Source organism: Phocoena sinus, chromosome 6, assembly GCF_008692025.1.
Source record: "Phocoena sinus isolate mPhoSin1 chromosome 6, mPhoSin1.pri, whole genome shotgun sequence".
NCBI lineage: Eukaryota > Metazoa > Chordata > Mammalia > Artiodactyla > Phocoenidae > Phocoena > Phocoena sinus.
In genome coordinates this window covers 35145599-35158076 of record NC_045768.1, presented here as the reverse complement: position 1 = coordinate 35158076, position 12478 = coordinate 35145599, and the positions used below count along the sequence as shown (strand labels likewise).

At 52.4% G+C, this 12478-nt stretch overlaps 1 protein-coding gene across 1 annotated transcript in view; it reads right to left on the bottom strand.

The window, feature by feature from the left end:
- Positions 1-12478, bottom strand: part of SHB (SH2 domain containing adaptor protein B) — a 137983-nt gene that overhangs the window by 9447 nt on the left and 116058 nt on the right. The window lies entirely within an intron of this gene.

The following is a 12478-nucleotide window of genomic DNA, read 5'->3' as shown; positions in this document are numbered from 1 at the left end:
CCTTATTCCCCTTTGGGCCCTCAGCACATGCCTGGCGCATAGCCGAGCACTCCATTCATCTGTCCATCCAACCACTCAGCAGCTATCTAGTGAGTGTCTATTTTGAGCCAAGGAAATGAGGCCCCGAGCATCTTCCTCTCTGGACTGTAAGCTCCAGAGGGCAGGCTGGTGGCGACCCCACCAGGTCCCTGAGTAGAAGCTGGGTAGAAGCTGCCTCTTTCAAGGCCAGACACAGTGGCTGCTTTGCCTGGTCAGCATTGGTCCCAGGAGGAGCCAGCTTAGTGAGGGGCAGAGCCATGGGGAGAACATAGAGGGTCACCTCTGCAGGGGGTACAAAGGCACCTGCCTCTCCAATTGGAAAGAGAAGTCTCACTTGAGGGAAGTCACAAGCCACAGAGAAGAATGGGTCAAACCTTTTTCTTTCCTTGGGATTCTACAAGAAATCATTCAGGGGTACAGAGCCAGCCAGTGCCCCCTGCCCAGGCCTAGATAAACAAAACGAATGTGACACAAGTTCCCTCCTAAAACCACATCTTCCTGAGGGCCCAGGCCCTCCCCGCTCTGGGGCCCAGCAGATCTCAAAGTGGCTGTATCTCTTCCTCTTCTTTTTTTTTTTTTTTTTTTTTTGCGGTACGTGGGCCTCTCATTGTTGTGGCCTCTCCTGTTGCGGAGCACAGGCTCTGGACGCGGAGGCTCAGCGGCCATGGCTCACCGGCCCAGCCGCTCCGCGGCATGTGGGATCTTCCCAGACCGGGGCACGAACCCGTGTCCCCTGCATCGGCAGGCACACTCTCAACCACCGCACCATCAGGGAAGCCCTCTTCCTCTTCTTGTGGGTTATTTTAATTAAAAAGTTGAATCTTACATTGTGCAAAGATTCCTGAGGCCAGATCGGTTAAGAGAAGAGGAAGGATGAAATTGGGCATCTGAAAGCCCTCAACAATTGGTTGCAGGATGATTCTCAGGGGAGGGAGGTGTCGCCTGCTCTCCATGAGCATGACAACAGCAACCAGCACTCACCCTCAGAGCTCTCGGAGCACAGGTCTTGTGATCAGCGTGGAGAGGGCATGAGACCAGCCCATCAGGTCCTTCTGACCCCAGAAGTGTGCACCCAAGTCGGAGTGGAGATGGACACGGACGTTTGTATCGAATTAACTGGGCACGGGTGCGTTCTAGGCCCGGCTCTAATGCTGATCTGCTGTGATCTTGGGTGAGGGAGCATCCCAAGGGAGCCAGCCTGGAGGGTGACCATGGCAAGATACCTCCTGCCTCCATGGCCACCTAGGGGCCTACAAAACAGGTACTTCCTGCCATAACCCCGCCCCCTGCTCAGCAATGCTGCCTCTGCAAGCAGATGGCTCTGATTCAGGACGTCTGCTCTTTGACCTCCTGGGAGATGGGATATTTTGCTGGGTAAGTGTCTACAGAGAAACTCCTCGCCATATCTGTGAAACAAGCCACTCCAGAAACACTCCTGAGTGCCTGCAGAGAAGCATGTTCTGAGGAGAGCCCTGGGCCCGCTGTGGGAAAAAAATACCCAGATCTCAAGTGATGGGGGCCTTCAGGGGAAAGGCACCTGGTTGACATCTCCTGAGGATGTCAGGCTGGCATCTGCATGTGCTGTGAACTACCAGCACAGGGCCTGGGAGCCTGGCAGAACAAACGTGTACAATGTGATTGCCACTGCTGCCGTTGGACTGGACCAACCTGTGGCTTCACAAAGAAGCTGGGAGGGCTGGCATTATCTGCAAGACACCCACTGCACACACGAGAACACCAAGGGCCAGAGGGAGAAGCAACCTGCCTGAGTCACAGTGAGAGGACACCAGGGCTTTCTGAACCAGGGGGCCAGGACGTGAGTCCTTCTAGCTGTGTGTCGGGGTTCTCCAACTGTGCAATGCATGGGGTGAGGGGCGTGGAGGCCCTTTCCAGCTGAGATGTTCTAGGGGTTGAGGAGCTGCGGGAAGGGGCTTATGAGGTCATATGCCACCCACTGCCTTCCGAAATAGCCTTCAGGGGGACAAGCCAAAGACACACGCGCCAAGTTATGGTGAACAAACATCTAAATGTGAACACCGCTGAGCCAAACAACTTGATTTACAACCAAATAATTAGACTTTCAATAAGCACACTGGCAGTGATAAGCCTCCCCAGGAAGCCCGGGCATTTCTCAAGCTCTAAGTTGGTGGCTCAGGGAGAGGGCCTTCAGTAAATCATGATGAAAAGCCATCTCCAGGCAGAAGGAGAACCGGCAGATGCATCTCGTGGCAAACATGGAGAGGCATAAGCTTGTTTTGTGCCACGCAAGGCAGCATAGGTCAAAATGAACTGATCTGGGGCAATTTTCTCAGGAGTAGACTAACAAAATGTCAACCAGGAAGATATTAATGATCCAGACTGACAGCTGAGGGAGTGAGCCTCCCATCACCGGGGGCATGTAAGTGGGAGGGTAATGATGCATGGGGGCAGGCTGGATGACTTGTGCAGTCTCTCTGGTCGGTGTTCCTAGCAGTCCTCAGGCTCCAGCAAGTGCACATGAAAACTGCAAGGGGAGAGGTGGAGGCAGGGGGAGGGGTGACATGAAATGTTTCAGAGCTTTAGGAAGGGGAAAGAGGACTCTTCCGGGAACACAAAGACCCTTTTGTGTTTGAAGCATGTGGAGTTGATGGTGGTGGCTGAACTGAAGTCAGATGCCTGGGTTCAAACTCTGATCCCACTAATGTCATTGCTTGGGCAGGTCCCCTCTCCCTGGGCCTCAGCATCCCCGTCTGGAAAAGGTAGAGGGGGTTCCTCCAGTGCTGAAGTTTTCAAGCTAATGAGAGACATCACAGTGGTGTGGAGGGTGTGCCAGCCTCGGCCAGGAGGACTAAGGCAGGGCAGGACGGCTATTCTCATGCAGGTACAGGGAATCCCTGGGCTTGAAGACAGCACAGTGGCAAAAGCAAGGCTTCTTAACATCTGTGCCAGTGGGATGGACAGAATGCATTCAGGCCTGGGGTGAGGTAGAGGGGGGTTTCCTTCTATTAGGACAAGCCTCTCTCCACCCATACTCTTCTTGGAACACTGGTTCTCAACTGGGGCAAGTTTACCTCCCTCCTGGAGGAATCTGACAATGTCTGGAGACAGGGGAGCTGCTGGCATCTACAGGTGGAGGTCAGGGATGCTGCATAGGACAGCCCCACAACACAGAATAATCCAGCCCCAAATTTCAACAGTGGCAACTCACTGGTCACCCATGCCTCAAATCCTTCATCTGTGAAACGGGAGTAACAGAGTCCACCCTCACAGTAGTTGTGAGGGAGAAGTGAGACTGCCTGTGTGAAGCAAGCATGAACACCTGATAAAGGTTACTTATCCGGCTCCTTATTTAAGGGCTTAAGACACAACACAGAATTTGCCAAAGGGCTGCAAAGGGCTCCAGGCTGTTTCCAAGGACCAACTCCCACTTCACCACCAACCAGCAGGTGCAGGGGGAACACACGGTACCTGAAGGAAGGTCCAGAACAGGGACTGGGCAAAGGCAGCCATAAGGGTAAGCACCAACTGCCAGGGGCACAGGGGCTTTTATAGCAAAAGGGGAGCTGGAAACCTGGGGTTGAGCCAGGTGAGGCTGGAGAGTGAGATGAGGGGAGTACTCCGGGATGAGGACAGCAAGACGAGGGCAAAGGGACCACCACCTGCAGACCCAGCGGGACCCAGACCTGGGTCTGAGTCCCCTTCTGCCACTCCGAGCTGTGCCTCTCTCTGAGCCTCAGTTTCCTCATCTGCGGGATGGAGTTTTCACTGCCCACCCGTAAGAACCATCCTGAGGTGCGAGCTGGATGGTGCAGGTGCTAAGGCTATAGGGGTTCTGACATGGCTTTGTCCCCACCTGCACTGCAGGTGGCTTTGTCCCCACCTGCACTGCAGGAGCCTGAGTAGAAGTTGCTGCCCATCTGGTTTGCCTTGCTGGCTCCGTGCTGAGCACCGAGCGTGTCTCCCTGTCTGCCTGGTCTGCCATTCATGGCCACGTTGGCAGCCGGACCACATCCTCCAGCTGGGCAGCCTGCCTGGCTGGGGTGGCAGCCCTGGGTTCTGGCCCTAGCTCTGTCGCTGGGTGACTATGGGCACGGTGTTTACGACGCTGAGATCGACTTTCCCAAACATGGAGTGGTATTTCCCAACACTCTCAAAAGCACATTGTTACACAGCAGGGTCCACATGAAAACAGAATGGGAATGATGAGGAAAGAGGCTTCTCTGCTTAAAAAATACTGGTCAATGGCAGTACTGTGTGTATTGCTCCGTATTCAACATTTCTGAGATAGACCAGACACCAAGCAGATGCTTTTGAGACCAAGTGTTTCCCTGCTCTTATTTTACAGATGACATTAAGGCCCAGAAAGGGGTGGAGGTTTGCTCCCATTCTCCAGTGAATCCAGAATGTGCCCCTTCCCCCCTACCCCGCCCCTGTGCCATTCGCTGTAGGGGATTCTTGGGCACTACCCATAGCCTCTGTATGCTCAGAGTAGGCAGCAATGCCTGTGACAAGGTGGAAGGTGGAGGTGTGCGTGCAGGGAGGGGGAAGAAGGCAGCAATCCCCCCACACCCCAATTCTCATCCTTGTCCTTGAAGCACAGTGCTTACCCTCACCATCCTCCAGACCCAACTCCTTTCCTGGCTGGGGCGTCCCTTGCTAACTGACCAACTGATTCATTAGCACAGCAAAGAAGGAGACTTGCCCACAAAGCACCTGATCCAACTCACAGTTTTACTCAAACAAGTAAAGAAGGAAAAATCCAGGAGGGCCTTTAAAAACTGAAAGCTAAAACAGACCTACTTGCTCAGTGGTCCTGCCTCTAACCTGAGGGTCCGTTCTTCCTCCCTGGAATTTCAAAGGCACACAGTTGACTCTAAGCCACCCAGACACCCTGGCCAAGGGCCTTTTGCACATCATGTGAATGATGGTGATGGTGGTTTTCAGTGGAAAAGCTCCCAACAGTCCTTGGGGATCTGGGCCTCAGTTTCTTCGTCTGTGACATGGGGCGGACTTTATGATATTCCTTAAAGTCACTGAAAGCAAGTGAAAAGAGCTCTGAACTGGATGTCAGGGACCTGGTCCCAGCCCTGGCTCCTGTCCTCTTGGGCCTCAGTTCCTCTTGGGCCTCAGTTTCCCCATCTATCTATACAACAAAGGGAGAGAACTAGGTGACCACTGAGGTCCCACAAACTGCTAAACCTTTGAAACTTAGCACATAGGTGCTCACACCATGCAATGAAGAAGGAATGACTATTCAGATATTAAACAAAAGGACTGACCTTCATTACAGACATCCCAGAGTTTCAGGGTTGGAAGAGGAGTGCAGGTTTCTCAAATATAGAGTTTCTACAAATGTGCCCCAAAATGCCTACATCAAAGTCCCTGGGGATTTGCTAAGCCTGCGACTCCCTGGGCCTCTCTGGAACCTGAATCAGCTTTTAATATGAGATTCCGATGCACATTCAAGTTTGAAAACCACCATTCTATCTGATGATGCAAAGTCCATATTCACATCTAATGTTCAGCTTTTGTGGCTTATCCCGTGTTGGGGAGCTTACTCCTTACAGGTACAACTTTTTCCAACCTTTGATGGCTCTGACCATGAGAAAGTCCTTCTACGTTCTGAGCTGAAATGTGACTTAGCACATTCCAGCAGGTCACAGCTGCTCTGCCTGCCCTGGGAAGGCCCCCTGGAGAGCGGAATACAGAAGCAGGCGCAGACCAGAGGCTGCTCCTCTCCAGCTGTCCTCTCTCGTCCTGGTCCCCCCTGCTGCTCACAATCTCTCATACACGTGCTGGCCTGCAAACGGACAGTGTCCCCAGTGGGTATGTCCCACTTGGCCATTAGCCCTGCTGTCTGGACACGACTCCATCACCATGTGGACACTCTGAGCCTTCGCTGAACTCCTTTCTGGTGTCTTCCGACCTCCAGCGTCCACCTCTGTCTTCTTCCTCCTCCCCATCCCAAGGGACAGGATCTCATTGGCATGCAAGTGTCAGTGGGTGCAGACAACATGCACCTCTTGACCAAACCAAAAGGGGCACCAGTCCAAGAACATTAAGAAGCAAAAGCCCCACTGGCTGTGGCCACACTTGGAAGGTTTGCAAACGTAATTCTGAAAGGTCACTGCCAGCCCTTAGTAATCTGGGCTCTGGAGGGCGAATCCTCTCATGTTGGGCATTCATTCTGGCAGCTTCTTGACAACCTCTGTCCACAGGGTGGAGAGTTTTCTCAAAATTAAATCTCTGGCTCTTTGCTCCCTAATGAAATTGATTTCTGCCTTGATACACAACAAAGCTTTCATTTTATTATTTGGCTAGGGTTTGACCACGTTAATTACAGTTTTTTTCAGCATGGCTGCAAGTAATTGAGTTCCCAAAAGTTACTTACTATTGGAACTGATTGCTTTTTAAAAGCACAACTTCCACAAAAGTAAAAGTCAACCCTTGTTTCATCACAGAAGATTTTTAGGGGGTAAGACTGGAACAATTGAGGACAGGAGAAAGTATTTTTCTAGCCTGAAAATCTGAACTCAAAACGGGATTATGCTCCCATTTGGAGACCGTGAATCTGAAAGGTGGGTGTGCCCAGCACACACCACCTTATGCATTTGCCACCTCAGTGGTTTCATCATCACTTGTGTCAGAACTCATATACTGCCCCCCCCAAGTTTTTAATCATTGTTACAGGCACAATTCTACCTGCCTCAGAGGATACGCTGCAGAAGCCTCTTCAATTTCTAACACCAGGTACCAGGGACTGCAAGGCGCCTGCCCAGCACCGTGTAAATGCATTTTCCCTTGGGAGGCTGTGTTTAGCCAGGGTGAGGCACACACCTTTAGTGTCAGGTGGAAATGAGGGGCCTGTGGCTACTCTTTGGCAAGTTGGGGGGTGGGAAGGAATTGTGGAAAAGATAAAGGACCAGAGATGCAGAAGCTGTGGGGAGACAGAGAGAGAGCTGACTAGGACTTCAGAGTTTACAAGGTACATCTCTGTCCACAATAGTATTAGTCACCTGGGCCACGGGGGGCTTATGTGGAGGGGACAATTGAAAAGTTGGCACCACAGGGAGTTAGCACCACAGGGAGAGGGGACACTGCAGAGACCTCTCCTCTAACACCAAACCTAATCATCCTTCTACCTTTCTGTTACTTCCCAATACATTATTATCGTCCTAGGCCCTGCTCACATGCCACCTCCTCCAGGAAGCCTTCTGAGATGCCCCCAGTCAGACTCACTTTCTTCCTCCCTTACTCATTCTCTGCTACACCTCCCTCCATCACAGTAGTCACCTATTCTTGTCCCCGTGCCTGGACTACAAGCTTAGACTCTGATGTGCCTCTGTCTCCCCATCCAGTCAAAGGCCTGGTGTCTGGTAGGAACGCAGCAGTGACACCTACACTGCTGAACTGTTGCCCCTGCCCTGAAAGTCTGCGCTGAGAATGTGACAAGCTGATCCTCAAGCCGCCCAGGGCCGTGAGCAGCGTGTAGATTTTCAAAAGGAAAACAGAAAAAGAAAAAAAGTTCTAATTAAAACATTTCTAAGAAGCCAGCTTTGCCAAAACCAATTGTTTCTGATATTCCTCCTAGGTGAAACAATCCTTAAAAAAAAAGGTATTAAAAGTGGCAGAAAGCACCCTTAGCTGGAAGGAGGATGGCGGCTGCTCACTGGGGGAGGGCTGCCCAGAAAAACGTAGGGTTTTTTTTGAATTTTTGAATTTAATTTTTTATACAGCTGGTTATTAGTTACCTATTTTATACATATTAGGGTATAAGTGTCAATCCCAATCCCCCAATTCATCCCACCACCACTGCACCCCCACCCCCCGCCACTTTCCCCCCTTGGTGTCCATATGTTTGTTCTCTACATCTGTGTCTCTATTTCTGCCCTGCAAACCGGTTCATCTGTACCATTTTTCTAGGTTCCACATATATGCATTAATATACGATATTTGTTTTTCTCTTTCTGACTTACTTCACTCTGTACGATAGTCTCTAGATCCATCCACGTCTCTACAAAGGACCCAATTTCGTTCAGAAAAGGGCAGATTCGAGGCACAAAATGGAAGTGTGTGCACGGGTGAGTGTGACACACCCACACTCATACACAGCAAAATATCATTTTTATAGCCTTAGCATTTGAACTGTGGGAGCAAAGATGAGAGCTGTAAAATCTGACGTCCAATTTTATAAATCTGCCGCAAATACCAAGAATGTTTATGGAGAAAATGGGAGAGAAAATATAGTGTTATGGGCTCAGAAGGGTAATAACCCTGGGATGGGAGTCGAGACATCTGGGCTCTGCCAGCAACTCGCTGCGGGACCTTGGGAAGGTCCTTTTCCCTTCCTGTGCCTGTTTCCCTCATCCGAAAGCCAGGGTCTTGACCTGGATGATTCAAGACCCTTCTGGCTGCAAGGGCCTGAAGGTATGGGGAACAGGAAACCTTGGGATTTTACTGAATGAAGCTGGTTGCTTCCAGCCCCGCCAAATGCCTCTGGGCGGGGGCTGATCGCATTTCCCGGGGCGGGGGTGGGGGGGGGGTGGGGGTGGGGGTGGGGTGGTACCTAGCTGTTAGCAAAGTAAGACCCCCAATACTCCCCCGGGGAAAGCACAAGGCTCTGTAAATAACACCACCTGCATTCATACAGACACTCAGGGTTTACTAAGAGCTTTCCCTTCCGCTGTCTCCCTGAGCCTCGGGGCTGAGGCTCAGAGACGTGAAATAACTTGCTGGGTGACCCTCGTGGCTGGTGGAAGCAGTGGGGTTCAGGCCCTGGTCCTCTGGTCCCTGACTGCATCTTTCTCCATGTTGCTGTATCTGCTGATGGCAGATACAAGGTCTGTATCTGTCACCATGGCCTGTCCTTGCTGCACCCCACATGCCCTCTCAATCAAGCCATTCCCAGATGGCTTTTGCAAAAATATTATTAAATAAGTCCTATTAACAAGATGTTAGAAATGTGATTGGAAAGAAATATTTTTCTCATTTGAAGAGACCACCCAGTGCCTCAGAAGGGAACCTGTCCCAGGGCACAAGAGGCTTCCTGGCAACAGTTGGAACGCCTCCCACGGCAGGCGAGCCTTACGGAGAGATTTATGGGGGCTGATATGAGATAATTAAAAACCAGCTGGAAATGTAATCAGGGTGACCAGGGAGCTCTCGGGGGGGCAAAGGGCAATGCCGTGTGCTTGGCTGGGAGGGGAGACGCAGCAAGTCAGGAAGGGAAAACCCAGCCCATCAGCAGGCACGCTGGGCACCGGCAGGCTGGTGGGTGCTCTGGACAATGGGTTGGCAGTGTGAGTGTGGGCACCCCTTGCCTCTGGTTTTGGGCAGCTGAGTTAGGACGAGTTTCCTGGGTTTTTCAAAACCATTCCAGGTCCATGTTGCAGCTGGTGGTGCCACCACTCACCCAGCTGTTCAGGAATCTGGATGAGGCCCCTGACTTCTCGCTCTTTCTCACCCTCTTCAATTCTACCAGGACACGGCTCTGTTCTACTCCCACTGCCCTAGTCCTTCGCTGAGCTGTTGCAGCCTCCTCAGCAGCCAGCGCTTCACCCCCATCTGCCTTCCAGACACCTCCACGGTCAGACGGGGTTTCTGCAAACCTGTCTCTGAAGTTCACTGTTTTCATTTAGTCTCCTGCACGGGGCGTTGGAGGAGCTCCTAATTGCACCACTTCCTTTAAACCTTTTAGAAGGAGAAAACACGTCGCACACTAATTGAGCAGAAAGTTCATTTTCCCTCCATCAGTCCTGAAAGGATGTGAAATCCTCTGTGTAGTGAGAGCAAAGAGGCAGACGGCCCCTCTCCCCTGCCTGCCCTTTGTCTCAGGCCAATGCAAATGTTGCCAGAAAACAGGGCCTGGATGGGAAGCCGGGAGGCAAACAAGCTTCTTCCTCTCTCTGGTCTCAGTTTCTCCACCTGTACAGGGCATTGGGCCAGGTGATGTAAAAGGTCTCTTTCTGTTCCCTAAATCCCAAGGTTTCTGCTCAAGTGTACTTAATGTATGAGAGCTACTGTCCTGGACCAGGTTCTGGTTCTTGTAATCGACTCATAATGTCTGAAGATGTGGAGGGAGAGATAGGGGTCAGCAGGACAGTGAGGGGGACAGAAAGGAATGCCTGTTGAAGTGGTCATCATCTTCAGGTACTGATCAAGAACTGGGAGATCAGGGAGGTTAAGTGACTTACCCAAGGTCACACAGCCAGAACAAGGGCAGTCTGGATTTGACTCTAGCCCTGTGATTTGAGTCTCAGTCATAACAATGCAGGATTTTCTCAAGTTGCAGCCTGCATAAATTCTAAAATCCCACCACCATAAAGGGGAGTAGCTGCGGGCATGGACAGATCCAGACAATTCTCAAGGCTCTGCACCACACCAAGCTCTTTCCTCAATAACCCATGGCTTTCCAAAGTCTGTAACAAAGACAGTGGGCTACCACTCACTTAATGCCTGCTGGGCACATGCCGAGCACTTCACGTATATCATCTCTTCAGGAATACCTCTGTAAAACCCATTTTATAGATGAGGAAATTGAGGCTCAGAGATGTTAAGTCCCTTTGTCCAAGGCCACCCTGCTAGTAAGTGGTAGAGCTGGGGTTCAAGAGCCCAATCCAGACTGATCCAGAGCCCATGTCTTCTGCTGCACAGAGCTGCCTCTATCCTGGGGAGATGGGGAGGAATTAGTGATGGGATATATTGAAAACTGTGGATTGGAAAGTAGGCAGCTTCTGTCCTCCCAGGCTGCTGTTTCCTCAGAATGGGCAGCTCCTTACCCTGCCCATCCCCAACCGCCTCAACCCTCCTCACTTCCCAAGGCCCATGTCAAAACCCCTCCTCACTCTACCCCTTCCTGCCATCACTGTCTGCCTGGAGTCAGTCAGCTACCTCGGTGCCGGTCTGCCTGACCCCCACCTCTCTTCTGTACTCCCCCTTCTCCAGCCCTCACACCCCGCTGGCAGCTCAGAGAGGTGCAGAGTCACGGGAGCAGGCAGCCAGGAACCCAGGGCCCTGGTCAGCAGAGCAGTGCCCCAGGCGGCACACACCTGCCTTTCTTGAAGCTCTGCCCTCAAGGGCGGGCTGGAGAGAAGAGCAAGTGGTGGTGATGGAGTCCTACATCCTGGAGCAGGAGGTCACGCTGGGCAGAACCCAACAACGGCCGGGGAGGCTCCACTGTGGTCTGGGGGACCACCCTGGGGGCTTGGCCATGGGAGCAGCCCCCATGGAGCTGAGGGGCTGGAGCCTCAGATGTCGACCCGACAAGGGGTGCTCAGACGGCAGAAGGAAATGAAGTCCGTGCTCCCTGCCGATGATCGCAGGGCGAGCAGCCTTTCCTCATCCCCCGCCCCTCCCCGCCCCGCAAACCTTTATTATTTCTTGCTCCTGGCTGTCAGCAGCAACAAACTAAGATTAATCACTGGCCCGCCTGCCTAGACCCAGACATGCCTACTGTTTGAAAACTCTCTCCTCTACTATATAAATCAACGAGGGGAAAGAAGAATGAAAAACAACTCTAAGAGAAATGTGCCCCCAGCGCCCCTGGAACGCAGCCCATCAGCTCCTCTGGCCCTGCTACGCTCACCACCCTCCCAGGAAGCATCTTTTGGGTAAAGACTGGCTGCCCAGCCGTCAGCAGAGACCCCCAGCTCCAAGCAGGAACCTGACGGGCCTCGTTTAGCAATCAGAGCAGGAGGCATCTTGTCCCGCTCCCTCCTTCCCACCACGCTTAGGACTGAGCAGAAAGACAGCTTGGACCTGGAAGCAAATTTATGAATCAAATGCCAGACCCTCTTTCTGTGGCAACGGGGAAGACACTCGCCTGTGTCATCCAGAAGCAGATGTAGCCCAGATGCACCCCGAGGGCGCCTGACCTGGTGCAGCCCTGTCCACCTTGCTGCCTCCACGGCAATTTCTAAAGGCTCCGGGAAAGCTGGGAGGAGCGGAGACTGGCATATACCTGCTGAGCTGCATTAATTATTACAACAACTTCATGAGAGTGGCCTACGTGGCTTTCTAGGTGATGATCAGGGAGGTAAAGTCATTGGCCGAGAACCACACAGCAGGTAAGAGACGGAGCTAGGGTTCGAACCCAGGTATCTCTGGCTGCAGAGCCCATGCTTTTCCCTCTACTTTTTTTTTTTGTGTGTGTGGTACGCGGGCCTCTCACTGTTGTGGCCTCTCCCGTTGCAGAGCACAGGCCCCGGACGCACAGGCTCAGCGGCCATGGCTCACGGGCCCAGCCGCTCCACGGCATGTGGGATCTTCCCGGACCGGGGCACGAACCCGTGTCCCCTGCAGCGGCAGGCGGACTCTCAACCACTGCACCACCAGGGAAGCCCCTTCCCTCTACATCTTTAAAAGGGCTGCCCTGGATCTCCCCTTGGGAAGTATGGCCACGTGCTGCCCACCTCTCGGACTGTGCTAGCTCGGGTGGCATGTCTGTGGACATGTCGGGGAG